Source organism: Mauremys reevesii, linkage group 5 (genome assembly GCF_016161935.1).
Source record: "Mauremys reevesii isolate NIE-2019 linkage group 5, ASM1616193v1, whole genome shotgun sequence".
NCBI classification, from domain to species: Eukaryota; Metazoa; Chordata; order Testudines; family Geoemydidae; genus Mauremys; species Mauremys reevesii.
In genome coordinates, this window is record NC_052627.1 from 137,486,308 (window position 1) to 137,504,966 (window position 18,659).

An 18,659-nucleotide genomic window follows, 5' to 3' on the forward strand; every position below is an offset into this window, starting at 1 on the left:
GGAAGGGGGGTGTCACAGTTACACATAATTCTGCCTCCGCCTCCCCCAGCCCATTGCATCTCTGTGCCCTGCTGCAGCATCACCACTGGTCCAGCCCGGCCTGACTCCTGGCAGCGGCTTCCCCCTCCCCTGCCAGGTGGGTGCTGTTGGGGCGGGCTGGCCCTTTTAGGGGATTTGGGCTCAGCCCCATCAGTGTGCAGTTAGCCCCCACCCAGGGGCGGCTCTAGCCATTTCGCCGCCGCAAGCACGGCGGCACGGCGCGGGGGGTGTTCTGCCGGTTGCCGGCTCACGGCTCCGGTGGACCTCCTGCAGATGTGCCTGCAGAGGGTCCACTGGTCCCGTGGTTCTGGTGGAGCATCCGCAGGCACGCCTGCGAGAGGTCCACCGGAGCCGCCTGCCGCCCTCCTGGCGACCGGCAGAGCGCCCCCCACAGCATACCGCCCCAAGCACGCGCTTGGCGTGCTGGGCCTGGAGCCGCCCCTGCCCCCACCCCAGGTGATGAGTGTGGGACACTGGCTGGATCAGACATCACGTGATGGTAGCCTGGGGTAGGGACAGGGCTACTTGTAAAATGGAGCCTGCTGTATCACAGAGGGGAGACAAGAGGCCTAGAGTCTTGCAAGGGGCTGGTAGAGCTCCCTCGCTCAGGGAGAGCCGGTGCCTGGTGCCTTGATAGAAAGGTAAAGAGCAGAAAGAGACCTGTGGAGGATCCAGAGGGGATCCTGGGAGCACCTTCCCCCACACCAGCCAGAGGGAAAGACCTGTCTGGAGCTATCTGAGTGAGGGCCAGGAGCCAACCCTTAAGGCCCGGTTGTCACTGCAGAAGAGGGATGTTAACTCAGAGAATCATAGAACCATCAAGTTAGAAAAGGCCGCAAGGGTCGTCTAGTCTAATCCTGCCAAGATGCCAGGTTTGCTGTGTCTAAACCATCCCAGACAGTCAGCGAGCCTTTGAAACCCTCCAGTGAAGGAGCTTCCGCAACCTCTCTAGGCATCTGTTCCATTAACCTCCTGTTCTTACAGTGAGGAAGTTTGTCCTGAGATTTAATCTCGATTTGCTGTGCTGTAGTTTGAATCCATCGCCCCTCATCCTGCCGTCTGTGGCAAAAGAGAACAACTTTTCCCCATCTTTCTTATGTCAATCTTTCAAGTGTTTGAAGACTGCTGTCATATCCCCCTTTAGTCTCCTCTTTTCCAAACCAAAATACCCAGTTCCTTCAGTCTTTGCTCAGACACCTTGCATTGCATTCCATCCCTCTGACCATCTGTGTCCACCTCGGGATACTCTCCAGTTTCTCTACATCCTTTCTATACATTGGTGACCAGAATTGGACACAGTTCTCCAGCTGAGGCCTAACCAGCGCCGAGTAGAGTGGTACTGTCACCTCCTGTGACTTGCATGCGAGGTCTCTGTTACTGCAACCTAAAATTGCATTTCTTTTTTCTGCAACAGCATCGCATTGCTGACTCATGTTGAGGTTGGGATCCACCACAACTCCCCGATCCTTCTCAGCAGTGCTGCTGCCAAACCAGCTTCCCCCCATTCTGTATTTGTGCATTTGGTTGTTCTTCCCTATGTGCAGCACCTTACGTTTGTCTTTGTTGAATTTCATGTTGTTGTCTATAGCCCAGTTCTCCAATTTAGCAAGATCCCTCCGAATTTTAGCTTTATCCTCCAAAGTGTTGCAACCCTTCCCTCCTAGTCTTGTGTCATCTGCAAACTCGATCCGTGTGCTCTCCAGACCTACACGCAGTGTATGGGGATATTTTGGCAAACGAGTGAAGTGCCTGAAACCACTATGGCTTAGTGCTAAAAGCAGGCCATAAAGTGGCCATGCAGCAGGCTTAGCTTGACCAAGGAAGGAGGGGAGGGGGGGTTGGGTGCCACAGAAAGGACAGCTTGACCCCATGTCCTTTCTGATAAGAACTGTGTTGAAGTTGCTGATGCAGGCATTTTAGAGGAGCAGGATGTGCCCTCAAGAATGTGTCTGACAGGGTCTCAAGGCTGCAAATTCTAGGAAAAACCCACACCTGGTTAAGCCTCTTGCTGGGCCATTGGAATTGCTTGCTGAACACGTTTTCTTTAAGGGACATGTCATTGTGTTATAAATAAGTGGGAAAACTTTGAGGTAGGGGGACTCTTCAGGACTGGTCTCTCCCTCTGGATGCATCTTGTGTTCCCCACCGGCAGACGGGCTGCTGCTGTGCCACTCGAGAGCCACACTCAGCTTCGGTAATTATCAACGGGTGGGGGTGTTTTACTAACCTGTTGCGGTCGTGTGTGAGTGCTTGAGACTAAGTAAAGTTTAGCTTTAAATGGAAGCACTCTTGTGTTGTCCTGTTTGTGCAGCCATCTATTGGTCAGATGCCCTGGATGGCCATGTGTCCTGTGATTTATTTCTGACACCACCTCACACTGGGTAAATGTTACCAGGAGCTTTGGGTTGAAAGAACCCTGGGTAACAGAATTTGGAGGCCCCAGTGAGGATTGGTAGAGAGGAAGGAGATGGATGGTACAAACAGTTTGTAGTTTGTCCATTGCAGTAGGAGGTAAAAGACGACAGGGTGGGGTCGCTCCCTACAAGTTCCTGTGTCTCAGTTTGCGAGTTAATTTCTGGATACATTCCGTTACTGGGACTCAGAACTCAGGCTGATTGTCTGCTCGCGTGGAGAAATTATGTCCAGAGACAGGGAACCAACTCCAGGACACAACCCCAAAGATCAGAGCTGCCAGACCTTAACACTCTGCCAATGACACCGTGCAGAAAGTGGAGTCCCCTAGATGGACCTGATTCTAACTCGCCATCAAGAAAAGTTCATCTGTCTTATTGGGCGTGCTGAGCCCTGTCTGTGTCGCATGTGCAGTCTGTTTTTGGTGGTTGTTAAGAAATAGAGATTATGTAGGATGTTACTGTGCAAGACTCTTTCCCTGGTAAAAGACCCTGTAAACCCACAAAAGATTAAGCCCTGAGTCCACAAGGAAAGGGTGTTTGCCCTGAGTCCACAGGGACAGGGTATTTGCCCGGAGCCCATGGAGGGGTAAAGTTAGGTGCTTTTCGCCTGGAGTCCTAGGAACTGGGGAAAAGTGGGTGTCCTTGAATGTGTGAGTAACAGAGAATTTTGTGCAGGTAAGAAGTTTGGTGGCGAGAACGCAGGCAGCCTAAGGTCTTTTGGACTGAACTGGTAGAGCCTAACAGGGTAAACAATAGCAAAGTACCTGGGCCTTGTGTCAGGAAGGGTCACTGCCTGTCTGGCAGAATGGCCACCCCAGAGCAAGAGAGAGGAAGGGACCAGGAGGGTGGGGGCGGTGGAGGGTGGTTAGTGGGACAAAGCCTGTGCCCAGGGGAAGGGGCGGTTCAGCGAGGAAAGCAGGATCAGGCCCAGACAAGCAGGCAGGCAACAGACAAGGAGATTGGAAAACAGGCTGGGAGCCCTGAGGGCAGAGTGGCAGGAGTAAGGGAAGGAGCAAGTCCCGGCCTGGGAGATTCAGGTCCCTGGGGCAATACTGGGACTTGTGAAATGTGAGTTGATGGAGGCGTCATTCTGGGAGACAAGCGAGTGAGTTAAGGGAAGAGAGTGAGAAGTTAACGCTGCAGAGGCTGGCGGGAATGAAGCATTTGAAACTTGTGAAAATGTTAACGAAAGAAAAGTGTTACAGGAAGCGAATTCTTGGTGTCTTTGCAGCCGTTCTGAAGGGAAAATGGGCCCTTTTCCAAAGGAAGGTCTGTAAATAAGCCAGGCAATAAGACAATCTGCTTTGAATCATCTGACCGAACAATTTAGTCAAATTCGCTGAAAGAACAGAAGGGGTTTCTATTGGAACTGACCTGCCCCCAACGTACAGCCATGTGATCTATGGGCAGCTGTGTGAACAGTAAAGCAGTGTAAGGGATGGATGTGTGTGTGTGTGTGTGTGTGTGTGTGTGTGAACATATTGTGTAAATATGGGGAGTGTTTCAATTGGTTTTTGTTTTGTTTTTAAATAACGCCACTAAAAAGCCATCTGAATCTTTCATTCAAAGTTGCAAAACTGCCAGACACTTTCTGCCAGACAGAAGTAACTGGTGTTATTTGGCTTTGGTATTAAGTACTTAATCCTTAAGGTATCTCAATGCTTTATAACATTCAATATCTCAAGTCGTGGCTGCAGCAGGGTCGTCAAACCCAGGAGAAGGGGAAGAAATTCTGGATCCTTTTTTTTTTGTTTTTGGTAACAAAATAGCAGATAAGAGCTGTAGTAAAAGAAATAAGGAAAAAAGACAGTGCCTCTCTGGAGCAACAGCAGGGGTGAGGTGCACACAAAAAAAGAGGCAACATTAGAAACACTGAGCCTTAAGGTGGCTCTGAATAATCAGATTGTAGTTCGATGAAGGTACATGAAAACTCTGTGAGAACAAAAGAAGCAGTTACACCTTATGTAAAAGTTGATATGGCTAATATAATGTTATAAAAGTAAAACTATGAAAGGAAGGTGCATTTTTCCCAGGACATGTGCAGTGTATATTGTAGAAGGGGTAAAAGAAATGCAAACAAAACATGCTACTTAATTAAAATCCTATTAGAGCTCTAAAGGGAGCCACAATAGGTTGAGTTTTCTTTTTCAGCTTGCTGGGTGTTTTGGAAACAGGAGTTGAAAGTAAAAAGAAATCAAAACTCGGGTGGAAGTTGATTTTGTCCCTTTTAAGACAGGGTCTCTGAGCTGCTGATGGCTTTGGATGCAAAAGCAAGCCAGAAAGCGTCTGTGTTAATGCGAATTACCTAAGTGATAGAGGAAAGAGAGAATTGTCCATACATGGCACCACAAAGGAGCTGTAGATAATGAATATGCCTGGCCAGCAAACAAACTACATATGAGAGGGACAGGTGAACCCCAAGTAGGAAAAAATATCCTTTTCCTGTGTGTATGCAGTGCTGAAATCTGAAGGCAGGTACGAAAGGGGTCTGCTTATATGCATGACACCCCTACCTTTTAATTCACCAAAACCCCAAGGATATAATTACATTAAAAAGCCTATGCAAAGATTTCAAGAGAACATTGAATACAGTGGCCTCAAAAACAAATTGTCTAAATAAAAGGCATGGTATAACAAGATACTTTTAATAGACTTGATCTTAATATTAAACGTTGGAATACATTTAAAATTAATAAGTACCCCTGTAACAATGTATAGTGTGTATGATTTTTGGAAAAACCTTTAAGGTCATATGGTAATGATGCTTCTCAGCTATTACCTGTGAACACACTTAAAGCTTAGCACAGCAAAGAAACATTGCAAACTTGGTCTGCTGTATAAGAAGGCAAACCGAGGTTCACCACCTCATGAATGTAATGACTGAACAAGGACTCCTCGTTGAAAAAACTCATGCAGAAACAGACAGACATCATCTTCCTTTCCAAATGCAAAGAAATGGACATAATACCAAAGGACTGAAGGTAAAGAATCCATTACAATCAACATACCACACAGGCTATGGTGAGAGATTGTGCCACACTCTCAAAGAAACTGCGGAACCACCTGATCAACATCCTATACAGCAAACCAGAGAGGATCAAGAATGAACTCTTATCTCCTTAGACTGACCTCACCCTTGGTAAAGCAACCCCCATTCTGTCATGTATTTACACCTGCTCCTCTATTTTTCACTTCATGCATCTGAGGGAGTGGGCTCTAACCCACAAAAGCTTATGCCCAAATAAATGTATTAGTCTCTAAGGTGCCACAAGGACTCCTCGTTGTTTATGCTGATACAGACTAACACAGCTGCTGCTCTGAAACCGGTGGGATAATAATTCCCCTTAAACCCTTAAAAGGTAGGAGCCATTGAAACCTGGCCTGCCTATAGAACAAAACCACAGGGACGTATGGGGGTAATTCCTCTTTGTTGCCAGCAATCAGCAAGGATATTTGTAAAAGGAAGGGATATTTTAAACAATAATCTGCCACCTCCAAAGCGGTAGAAATACGTTCTTTTTGTCTTTCAGAAAATCAGGAAAAGCTGGTACCAGCTGAGGAGCAACCCAGAATCCCATGGATCTATTGTTGCGACAAAGATTGTGTTTTGTGTTTTATGTTTTGTCTTGTGTTGTTTGTCTTGTTGCTACCATTGTTGTGTACTGTGTTACAATAAAAAAGAAAATACTGCATGAGGCAGAAAAGGCTTAACAACCATTTTAACTGTATTTCCAGAAACCAATGTTGCAGAAGGGTGGAGGTCAAGAAACGCCAGCCTGTTAACAGAGAAACATCCTGAGGTGGTAAAGGCACATTTAAAGGCAAAATATGCATGAGATACAGGGTTTATCTGTTGGGAGGAATAAAAGGATGGACATAAATTTTTTTTAAGGCACAAAGTGAAATTACCAAGGGAAAAAAGGGTATGTAAAAACATTGGTTACTCAAAGACTAAGGGTATGTCCAGTGATGAGCTGCCAAAATATTAACAACCGGGTCCCTCCTCCTCACCCCACGAGGGTGACCCCCTCCACCCCCCGGGGACTCCTGCCCCGCCCCCAGGACCCCTGCCCTATCCACCCTCTTCCCTGTCCCTTAACTGCCCCCTGCCACTCCTCTTATTCCTGATAGCCCCCCGGGACCCCCGCCCCATCCTACCACCCCTTCTCTCTTTCCCGACTGCCCCATGAACCTCTGCCCCTGACTGCCTCCCACCCTGCCCCCCAGGGCCCTTGCCCCCATTCAATTCCCCTGTTCCCTGCCCTCTGACCACCCCAGTCCCGACCCTAATCCACCCCCGACCTCTATCCAACACCCTCTCCCTGCTCCCTGTCCCCCTTACCCTGCTGCTTGGAGATGGGAGCCGTGCCACCCAGAGTCAGGGCTGGGAGCCACAGGCTCTGGGCTGCAGTCGGGGTCCAGGTCGGTGTCTTGGTCCGGCCTGGAGCCTCACCGCCGGGCCGGAGTCGGGGTCCGGCGCAGAGACACGCAGCCCGCCAGCCAGAGTCGGGGCCGGGGTCAGAGCCGCGCCGCCCGCCCGGCCAGAGTCGGGGCCAGGGTCCGGGTCGGCGTCCGGCCTGGAGCCGCGCCGCCCGCCCGGCCAGAGTCGGGGCCAGGGTCCGCGCCGAGCTGCCCGCCCAGCCAGAGTCCGGGTCGGCGTCCGGCCAGGAGCCCAGCCGGGCCTCCCGCCCGGCCAGAGTCGGTCGGCGTCGGCGAGCGAGCCGAGCCGCCCGCCCAGCCAGAGTCGGGGCCAGGGTCCGTGCGAGCCACCCGCCCAGCCAGAGTCGGGTCGGCGTCCGGCCAGGAGCGAGCCAAGCCGCCCGCCCGGCCAGAGTCCGGTCGGCGTCGGCGAGCGAGCGAGCCGCCCGCCCGGCCAGAGTCCGGGTCGGTGTCCGGCCTGGCGTCCAGGCGGGGACCGAGCCGTGCCGCCCGCCCGGAGCCGCGCTGCCAGCCCGCCCGGGATCCGAGCCGGGGGCCGGCCCGGAGCTGCGCCGCCTGGCCGGGGACGCGCGGTGCCGCCTGGCCAGGGACGCACGGCGCCTCTCCCCACCCCACCCAGCTCACCTGCAGGAAGCTGCTGCTGCTTCCTTCTCAGTCCTCCCAGGCTTCCCGTGCTAACAGCTGATTGGCGGGAAGCCTGGAGGGAGAGCCTTCAGAGGAGGAGACAAAGCTGGAGCCAGGTGAGCTGGGACTAGGGGCGGGGGGGGGGCGCGGCGCTGCTGGAACCTTTGTTAAATTTAAAAGCTCTTTACAACCGGTTCTAAAAGGGTTTCTAAATTTAACAACCGGAACCGGTGCGAACCGGCTGCAGCTCACCACTGGGTATGTCTACACTATGGGATTATTCTGATTTGACAGAAACCGTTTTTTAAAAACAGATTGTATAAAGTCAAGTGCACATGGCCACACTAACCACATTAATTTTGCGGTGTGCGTCCATGTACCGAGGCTAGCGTCGATTTCCGGAGCGTTGCACTGTGGGTATTTATCCTGTAGCTATCCCATAGTTCTCGCAGTCTCCCCCACCCATTGGAATTCTGGGTTGAGATCCCAATGCATGATGGTGCAAAAACAGTGTCGCGGGTGATTCTGGGTAAATGTCGTCACTCAATCCTTCCTCCGTGAAAGCAATGGCAGCAATCCTTTCGCGCCCTTTTTCCCCTGGATTGCACTGGCAGACGCCATAGCATGACAACCATGGAGCATGTTTTGCCTTTTGTCACTGTCACCGTGTGTGTACTGGATGCTGCTGACAGAGGCGGTACTGCAGTGCTACACAGCAGCATTCATTTGCCTTTGCAATGTAGCAGAGATGGTTACCATCCTTATTGCATCATCTGCTATTGTAAATTGGTGATGAGATGATGGTTATCAGTCATTTTGCACTGTTTACAATTGGAAATTGGTGATGATGGTTATCAATCCTTTTGTGCCGTCTGCTGCTGTCATGGGTGCTCCTGGCTGGCCTCGCTGAGGTCGGCGGGGGCGCATGGACAAAAATGGGACTGACTCCTTTATGTTTTGTCTAAAAATAGAGTCAGTCCTGCCTAGAATATGAGGCAAGTGTACTAGAGAACCAGAGAGCACAGCCACTCCGTGTCAGAGCCCCAGAGATCCCGCAGAAATGATGAGCTGCATGCCATTCTAGGGGGTGCCCCTGCAACAACCCTACCCGTTGCTTCCCTCCTCCCCCAACCCTCCTGGGCTACCGTGGCAGTGTCCCCCCATTTGTGTGATGAAGTAATAAAGAATGCAGGAATAAGAAACACTGACTTTTTAGCGAGATAAAATGAGGGGAGGCAGCCTCCAGCTGCTATGATAGTCCAGGCAGGACATTAAAGGGTGCGGGGGAGAGGCGCGCAGCCTCCCGCTGCTATGATAGTCCAGGGAGTACAGAATCTTTTCTTTAGACATGAAGGGGTGGTGGGGGGTGGGGGCTGATGGAGCTCAGCCTCCAGCTGCTATGATGAGGATGGTTACCAAGTATTTTGTACCATCTGCTGGAATGACCAGGAGTCATTCCCATTTTTACCCAGGCGCCCCCGTCCGACCTCACCGAGGCAAGCCAGGAGCACTCACGGGGTGATGAGGATGGTTTTCCATCATTTTGCACCATCTGCCATCAGGAAAGGAAGGGGAAGGGATGCTGCTGTTCAGCGCCGCAGCACCGCGTCTACCAGCAGCATGTAGTAGACATACGGTAACATTGAAAAAAGGCGAGAAATGATTTTTTTCCCTTTTATCTCATGGGGGGGAGGGGTGTTAAATTGACGAGATATACCCTGAAGCACCACGGACAATGTTTTTGACCCTTCAGGCATTGGGAGCTCAGCCAAGAATGCAAAGGCTTTTTGGAGACTGCGGGGACTGTGGGATAGCTGGAGTCCTCAGTCCCTGACCCCTCCCTCCCTCCATGAGTGTCCATTTGATTCTTTGGCTTTCTGTTACGCTTGTCACGCAGCACTGTGCTGAGTTCCTGCTGTGGCCTCTGTCTATCATAGCCTGGAGACTTTTTGAAATTCTTTGTCATTTCATGTTCTGTAACGGAGCTGTGATAGAACAGATTTGTCTCCCCATACAGCGATCAGATCCAGTATCTCCCGTACGGTCCACGCTGGAGCTCTTTTTGGATTTGAGACTGCATCGCCACCCGTGCTGATCAGAGCTCCATGCTGGGCAAACAGGAAATGAAATTCAAAAGTTCGCGGGGCTTTTCCTGTCAACCTGGCCAGTGCATCTGAGTTCAGATTGCTCTCCAGAGCGGTCACAGTGGTGCACTGTGGGTTACTGCCTGAAGGCCAATACTGTCAAATTGCGGCCACACTAACCCTAATCCGACATGTCAATACCGATTTCAGTGCTACTCCCCTCGTCGGTTTAAAGAGCCCTTTATATCGATATAAAGGGCTTTGTTGTTTGGACAGGTGCAGGGTTAATTCGGTTTAACGCTGCTAAATTCGGTTTAAACGCGTAGTGTAGACCAGGCCTAAGACTTGCCAATTGTTACTTCTTAGTCAACTTCCAGCATGCAAGTCCAGCTGAACGCACATGGGTGTTGTATGACACTGGATGTAAGGAAAGAAAAGCCATTGCCACACCTTCCCTGATTACTATACGGGGCAGTACAGTAACGGCCCAGTGAATGCAGAGCTGCCCTAATACTATCTCAATGTGAACTACTGAAGGTTATTGGAGTTCCCTGGCAGCCAGCGGGGGGCGGGGGGGCAGCCTACAGAAAAGGCTCCCAAAAAATGTACTGAACTGCTTTGGGTGGAACTGGATTAGAAGTTGGAGTGCTGGATGTTACTAGCATAGAGGTATTGGCAAACAAACCAAGTTATGTTCATAAAGTAAATCATAATCTATGAGAATAAATGTTTCTGTCATATTGTAGCAATCAGGGGATGTGAGTTTGACTTTCATGTACCCGAATTTCAATATAGTCAGTTAAAAGTGTCTTATACTTTGTATTCTATTGTAACACCTGTACCTCTCGGAATGGATTTAACTGCCTTACAAACATTGCTTGTACACCCTGATTTACAGAACCAGCTAGATACTGCAAAACAGGAAGGGTGCAGAGTCATGGTCACCGTGCATCAGAATGCGGATGAAATTAAACAGGTATTTGCCAGAATTGGCCAAGACCTGTCACACCACTGGTGGGAAGTGTTATTGGGATGGTCCCCCACTGGCACATCCTGAATTTGGCCCTACACCCCATCATAGTAATCTTGGGGTCCCAGTTAGTAGTGGTTTTTGTTACCAACCAAATGACATGCTGGACCTGGTGCAAAATCCGGCAGTTGCAAGTCCCCCGACAGATGAGTCAGTGGCTACTGCCACCGGCACTCGTACTCCCGGGAAAGGAGGTTAACACGATCACTTGTCAGTTGCTATGCTGGTGTGCTAAGTATGGGATGCCAACAAGAAGATAATTTGCTCAGTCTTGGTTAAGAGTCTTGAGCTTTCGTTGGATCTCAATGCAGGTACATCCAGAAATGGTGTGGCTGCGACCATCTAAAGGCCCCCTTGGGTGAAAGGTGACCTTTAAAGAGGGGAACTGTACGGGGAGATTTTGTCAAACCAGTAAAGTGCCTGAAACCACTATGGGTTATTGCTAAAAGCAGCTAAGTCAGCAGGCCGTAAAGTGGCCGTGCAGCAGGCTTAGCTTGACCAAGGCAGGAGGGGAGGGGGTTCTGGGTGCCACAGAAAGGTCAGCTTGACCCCATGTCCTTCCTGAGAAGAATTGTGTTGAAGTTGCTGATGCATGCATTTTAGAGGAGCAGGATGTGCCCTCAGGAATATGTCTGACAGGGTCTCAAGGCTGCAAACTCTGGGAAAAACCCACACCTGGTTAATCCATAATTAGAAGGAAGCTTCTTGCTGGACCGTTGAAATTGCTTGCTGAACAAGTTTTCTTTAAGGGACATGTCATTGTGTTATAAATAAGGGTAAAAAGTTTGAGGTAGTGGGACTCTTTGTGATGTCCTGTTGTGCCAGCCATCTAGCAGTCGGACAGTCACATCTCCCCTGATTTATTTTCTGACACCACCTCGCACAGAGTAAACCTTACCAACAGGGGCGGCTCTAGGCACCAGCAAAACAAGCTGGTGCCTAGGGCGGCCAAATCTAGGGGGCGGCAGGCGGAGCCGGTGGACCTGCCGCAGTCATGCCTGCGGGAGGTCCACCGGAGCCGCGGGACGACCGGACCTGCCGCAGGCATGACTGCAGAGGGGGCGCTCGTCCCGCAGCTTGGCTGGACCTCCCGCAGGCATGACTGCGGCAGCTCAAGCGGAGCCGCCGGAGCCGCGAACCGTCCGCAGCCGCGGGAGGTCCAGCCGAGCCACGCGGGACCAGCGGTCCTTCTGCAGTCATGCCCGCGGGAGGTCCGCTGCTCCCGCGGCTCCGGGGCGGCTCCCGCGCATGACTGCTTGGGGCGGCCAAACACGTAGAGCCGCCCATGCTTACCAAGAGCTTTCGGTTGAAAAAACCCCGGGTAACGCCAGGTCATTATTGAAGATGTTAAATAACACTGGACCTAGAACTTGAGTTAACAAACTTGAGGTAAACTCCTAGTGAAGACAAGGCGGTGTGTAGGTTTCATATAAGTTGTTAGCAAGTCAAGTTAAAGCCTGTGGAGGTGCCTAACAACTAACGTGACAAATATGACCTACCTTGTCTCCATGAGGTTTTAGCTTGAGTTAAGGGCAAACCTTTCTTCCCATCCAGACGAGACCATCCAGAGCTCAGGAGCGCTTCAGGGGACTGCTTAGCATGGCGAGAAAGACTTTCAATTAAAATTAGAATCTTTTGGTTAAACCCAAATGACAAAATCTCCTGCCACACAGAGTACAAAGAGAGCCCAAATGCACGTTCTCTTGACGTTAACACTAGGCTGGGGCGGAACTTGGTTTTAACAGGAAACCCCCCTTTCCTCCTCTGAAAATATTTCTCACTTTGGCTGAGGATGGAAGCCAGCTTACAAAAACCTCCCGATGCAGTAGGGCTGGGTTCTGTCATGCTTATGCACACTGGGTTATACCTTCCCCCACAAGCAGCCTCATTCATTGCAAAGGGACCAGCTGCAAATTAAGGTACTTCTCATAGTGAGTAAAAGGAAGAATCTCACCCTCTGGCTTGGTCTACACTACAGAGTTAGTAAGTAACCCACTGTAAGACACTGTGGGTTACTTACATCACTGTTGGCTGTCATTCATGGAGCGGTTGTATTGTGACCCTCTGTGACCTTGTAAACCACCAGACAGGAGAGGGACATTAACTGGTGTGACGTGCCCGTCTCCAACAGAAGGTGTTAAATCCTTCCTGACAGGAAAGGTCCATCGACACCAGACGGACTGTTGTGGGATGTGAAAGAGGATAAGATCCATTGGTTGTTCTGCCCTTCCCCCCGGAAGATGAGTCATGCAAGTGGATTCTTCCGTCAGCTGGGTTCATAGCTCAGAGCACATGGCAGTTTCCTTTATATTTTTCTCTTTCATTTAACTCTTTTTAAATGCTCTTTTCTTAACCTAACCTAATATTTAATACACCTTTTAAATTTATCTCAATTTTTTTTATTCGTTAATAACATGCCAAACTAGGCCTTTCAAAACACCTCTCCTTCCTAAACCTCGCCCAAAATCTCTTTTCTTTATTGCCTCTATTATTTCAAACTATCCTTTTAAAAACAAAAACCTTACTTTTCTTTAAGTTCTCTCTCTCTATTCTTCAGTAACACGCCAAGTAGGCCCTTAATATCATCTCTCCTTCCTAAACCTCACCAGAGAGCTGAGCACGGAGTGGGGAGCCAGGTAGGTGCAGCCCAGCTGGGACTGGGGAGCCTGGGAAGCAGGTCAGCTGGGAGCAGGGAGCCAAGAGCCTAGGGTGTAGCTGGGCTCTAGCCGGAGCTCCCCACACATCCCGGCGTTCTTGTCAATTTCACGGCTCCAGGAACGACAGCCAATCGCAGATGTAAGTAACCCGCCGTGTCTACACAGACAATGTGTTGCCCTGACTACACCAACATAAGCCCTAGGCCTGTGGTGGAGGTGGGGTTGTTATGTCAGTGTAGTAGGGCACTTACATCGGTGGGATCAAAGCTCTGGTGCGGACACTGACATGGAGAGGCCGATGTAAGGCAGCTTGCGTTGACCTAACTCTGTAGTGTAGACCAAGCCAGAGGGTGAGATTCTGCCAATTTTACTCACTATGAGAAATCCTGTAATTTGCAGCTGGTCCCCTTCAAATGAGTGAGGCTCCCAGACTGACAACGCAGGCACCTTTCTCCAGCACCGAGTTCTCTTCCATTGAAAATCACCGGTGGCTGCACCTGGGCCCACACCGTGGTGATCGGTGTGGAGTTAAATTACACCCTAGGCCTCGTTAGCCTAATGGAGCACCCAGCTGTCAGCTCTCTTAGATGCTCCAAACCCGTCAGGTCACAGGCAAAAAGTGACCCTGGCATTTCAGCGTATGGGGCGTTACTTTCAGAGCCATCCCTGAGCCAGCGCCCCCAGCAGGGTGTTGGGGGAGATGCGAAAGTGCAAAGACCCGAGACCTTCACCACTTATGATCAATGAAAATTGTTGATGCAGAACGAGGGGATGTTCCACCTTGGGCAGCTACATTCCCCCGCCTGAATTCCCTCTGCCAGCTCAGCTGCACAGTGAGTCTCCCCTTTCCCATTACAGCCGTGCTGCTCTCCACTGGGACCAGTGCCCATGCTCCAGCCCAGATGCAGCTGCATTTCAGTGCTGCGGGAGTGACCCTGTGGTGTCTGCTTTCTGCAGTGCTCTTTGGCATCCATCATGTGGCCACAAAAGTTACTTATTGTGATGCTTGAGAATCAGGATTCAGAAGCTCCCTGGGCTGGGGGCAGCTGAAGAGCAGGGGAAATGCAGCACTAGAAACCCTGAGCTCCCTGCGTGTGTCCCTGTGACTTTAGCCCGGGTGTCTCACCTTAGTCTCTGCTCCTAGGTGACATGGTGAAAACGGGGTTCTCCGGATGCTGGAGGTTTTACGGTGGGAACCTCTATTACTTTTCACAAGTAAGGAAGTCGTGGGATGAGACAGGTTCCCGCTCTCCTTGGGATTGCGCTGCGCTCTCCCCTCGGTCAGGCTGGGCACGGGGAGGCTGTGGGGCCGGGGGCATGGCCGGAGCCAGCTGCAGTCGGTGCAGTGACCTCAGGGGGCTGTGGGCGAGGCCCATAAACAGGGCCAGGGAGAAGTTAATGACTGACCCCCGCTGCCCTCTCTTCCCGTTCCTGCGTTCCCATCTCGGGGGTGCCTGGGACGTGCTGTGCCACCTGCTCTGGTTCTGGGCACTGAGATCCGAGTTGCTGCTGCTCAGCATTTGGAGCCACACACTGACTTTGGCTCTTTGCTGGCCTGTCAGGCGCAGGGCAGGTGCTACCCTCGGCCGTCAGAAGCCCTTCGTTACCATGGCCACAAGAGCTGTGGAGAACTCTGAGAGGTGGCCGGGGGGTGCATCGCTTCACCGCGTCATTGGTGGGTGTCTTGGTCCCCTGCCAACAACAGAGTCCACAGAGCAGAACTGAGCTCAGGAATTGGCTGTGGTTCTCCACGGAGACATTAACACTCTGATCCGTAGGTTCTGGGAGGAGAATCAGCCAGACAACTGGCATCAGGGGACTGGAAGAAGAGAAAACTGTGTTAAGTCTCGCTCAATCGCCCTGAATTTGTGGAATGATGCCAACTGCACTCTGCTTTTCAGGTGGATTTGTAAGCAGGCCCATGGACAGGCTGGGTTGTGAGTAGTATATAGCTCGGTAGTATTCATCACCAGGTATTTTTAACCTCCACACCCCATTTAGGACTTATGTCCCAACCTCTGTTCTCCTTTCTTTTGTTGTGAAGGTTTTGTGCCATTGGCCATTTTGGAAAAAAAAAAAGTTTGATTATTTATTGTTTGTATAGGGGGAATGTTGCGTGTTTGTGCTCTGAAATATTTGGTTGATTGTTTAGAGAAAAAGGCTGAAAGAAGAGAGAGAGAGAGCTTAAAGATTAATAAAAGAAAGCTTTGGTAAGTGTTAGACTGGAAAAAAAGGAAAGAAAGATTGTTTGGTTAGGTTTAGTAAGGAGAGATGATTTTAAAGGCCTAGTTTGACATATTATTAAAGAATAGAAAGAGAACTTAAAGAAAAATAAAGATTTTTGTTTTTAAAGGGATAGTTTGGAAGAGATTTTTGGTGAGGTTGAGAAGGAGAGGTGTTTTTAAAGGGCTAGTTTGGTATGTTATTAAAGAATAAAAATATTTGAGATAAATGTAAAAGTTGTATTAAATATAAGGGTAGGTTAAGAAAGAGCATTTAAAAATATTAAATAATATTGAAAAATAGGTTAAAAAGAACACATGGCAAAACAGGGCATTTACTATGGCAGAGACTATTTAGTAAGCTCATGATAAAAATTTAAAGGTTGGTTAAGAAAGAACCATTTAAACTATTAAATACCAGGATCGGTTAAGAAAAGAGCATTTAAAAAGAGTTAAATAAAAGAGAAACATATAAAGGTAGGTTAAAAGAGAACAGGGCAAGAAAAGGGAAAAGAAAGCCCCTTTGCAAAGGGCAAAGAGAAACAGCATGTGGTTGAGTCAGAGAGAGAGCGAGCGAGCGAGATCTTACCCTTCCGACTGTTCCTGAAGAAAGAGGCAACTTCCCAGGTTCAGAGCCCCTCAGGATAGTTGTCGCCACCTTTGGATCGGACCAATCAGATGCTGTTCTACAGCTGGGTCATAAAGTAAATTTTTCTGAACCAATCTGACAGTCCTAAGGTTTTTAAACAAGAGCCATCTCCCTCCCCACCCCCTTAACTGCCTTATTCTTAATTTAAAAAAACAGATCCCAAGCATCTTTCCCGCCTTGTTGCCCTTTTAGATAGGGGCTTTAATAAAGGTTAAAACCATAAGCCCTTAGTAACAAACAGTTTTTAAAAGTTTTCCATTATGTTTCAGACTAACATTGGTCATTTTTTAGTGAGGACAATTTGAAGCGGCAGCAAAGCCGCTGTGAGCAAAAATAGCGTCTGGTGAGTCAGTGGATCAGAGATAAGAAGGCAACTTCTCCCTTCCCCCACTTTTTAACAAAAGCATGTAAAAGTGATATTAAGATTTGTAAAGGAATAATCACTTGAAAAGAGAAGCCTATATGAAGGACAGCCCTTTATTTAGCACTTTTGCTTGTGTTTTGATAAAAAATGAGCCTGCAGAAACACCCCAGGGTTAAAAACACAGAGAACCTGTTTATAAAAGTAATTTATAGTGATAAAAAAGTTTTCCCCTCTGTTTTAGACTAAGGTCGGCCATTTTTTAGTAAGGACAATTTGAAGCAGTGTGGTGTGACGGAGTAGTGGGTGGGGAGTATTGACCTGGTAACGTTGCGTGGGGGGTTTACTGGTACTGTCTGCATTGGTGCTGGATGGTGGTGGGACATCAGGGTGTGACTTCACTTAAGGGATGATACATGAGCATGTAACCTGAGCCCAGGAGGGAGTTGGGGCCAGCTGACACCTTCTGTCCGGAAAACTGGACAAAGGCTGGAGAAGGGGCTGGGGTGTGTGTGTGGGTGGGATGGCTGGAGGGAGTTTCAGTTTGGAGCTGGCTGGGGAAATGGAGGGAGGCCCAGAACCGGGGTCTGGGCTCCCTGCCCCCCAAGATGGACCTCACTGAGGGGTCCTGTTTTCTGTACCTACAAGCGCTGTTTTGTACTGCATTCCTGTCGTCTAATAAACCTGCTGTTTTACTGGCTGGCTCACTGAGAGTCACAGTGAATTGCAGGAAGTGGGGGGTGCAGGGCCCTCTCTCCCCCACACTCCGTGACACGTGCTTCTTCAGCAAAGCCACTGTTAGCAAAAACAGCCTTTGTGAGCCAGTGGATCAGAGATAAGATAAGATAAGGAGGAGCTTCTATTTAAACAGGTCTGATGATGAGAGATTGCTGCACCTAGAAGGCCCTGGCCAAGACCAGCAGTCCAGCCTCTCATGAAGAGACGTTATACGGTCGCTGCTATAGGACCTGAAGAGTGTTTAAGATGGGTCATGGGAGCGGGGAAACAGGGATCGCTAATGATGCCTGTACCCACAAGAACAACGCGGTCCAGAAACACGAGGCCAGGAGAACCCAAACAATCAAACAAAGGGCTGTACAGAGATGAGGCACTGGTACATTGTATGTAAGAATGTTCAAGGGATGGTTTGGCAGGGACCCGATCACTGGTGCTCGGTTGGCTAGAGCCTTTTGGATCAAGCCTGCACAGAGATGTTGCCGGCACAGAGGCCCGAGGCAACAGCAACAGTGGTTCGTTGCCCAGTGTGCTTCGCTTCCAATAAACACACCAAGGTGGAGAAGCAAAAAAGTTTATTTGAGCCCAAATAAGGTGCAAGGGAGACATAGCAATCTCAAATCCTGCACACCGATACAAGCGGTTTTCCTCTCTTTATACATAACTTCAGCTAAGCATTCCCATCACCCTCACACTCCTCCTCTCCCCCCACCTTTCATTCAAATGCAGCAAATACACTTTACAATAGCAATTACCTTAAGCAGTTAAGTCATACTTGGCAAAAACCACTTTAGCTCGTTAGTAACTTTTCAGTGAACAGTTATCTTGTTTTACTTTTCTGGATCTGTTATTCTGCCCCCCCCCCTCCCTTAGCCAGGTGTAAGCAGGCTTCATCATTATCTCCTGGCAGTACCACAGTTGAGCTAGCTGTTGTACATTCCATTCTCGGTTACTGGCCTGCTAGGTTGATTAAAGTTCAAACATAAACACGGAAGCGCTTTGGTCAGACATGGAGTGACTTTAGTTTATTCAGGCCTACTACAGAAGGCTTTATTGACACTTATGGCTTTCCACCCTCCTGAGTTACCTAGGGTTATGCCTAGTGACACCAACAGAGACATGCTGCATTTGTTGTCGTTTGTTGTTTTTAAAAGCTGCATACGGAAGGGGTCTAAAAGGTTGTAAAAGGTTTTAAAAGCTGCATGCTGTGACAAAGTACAAAGATGCCTCACACGTAGTTCTTACTGTACATTTTTCAGCAGCTGAACGATGGTTCTTCAGAGGACTTGGCGGTTCTGGACACCGACAGCTCCAAAGGGCCGAGCGGATTGGGCCCAGTCTGTTTTGGCCCAGACCCAACAGCAGATGCTCAACAGAATGCAGAAACAGAGGGGGATGCTTATT

The 18,659-nt window shown here is 49.6% G+C and overlaps 1 protein-coding gene across 3 annotated transcripts in view; it reads right to left on the bottom strand.

Moving 5' to 3' along the window:
* LOC120406479 (C-type lectin domain family 4 member K-like) overlaps window positions 1-18,659 on the bottom strand; it is a 150,434-nt gene that overhangs the window by 12,096 nt on the left and 119,679 nt on the right. The window contains exons 1-2 of one of the 3 annotated variants that reach the window (XM_039541367.1): window positions 14,415-14,504; window positions 12,131-12,224 (exon numbers count right to left, since the gene is read on the bottom strand). The exons of 1 other annotated variant lie outside the window; for it this stretch is intronic. The gene's annotated coding sequence lies outside the window, so the exon portion shown is untranslated. Of the gene's footprint in view, window positions 1-12,130; window positions 12,308-14,414; window positions 14,505-18,659 lie in introns of those variants that run through there. One more of the 3 variants, XM_039541366.1, reaches the window with a different exon arrangement.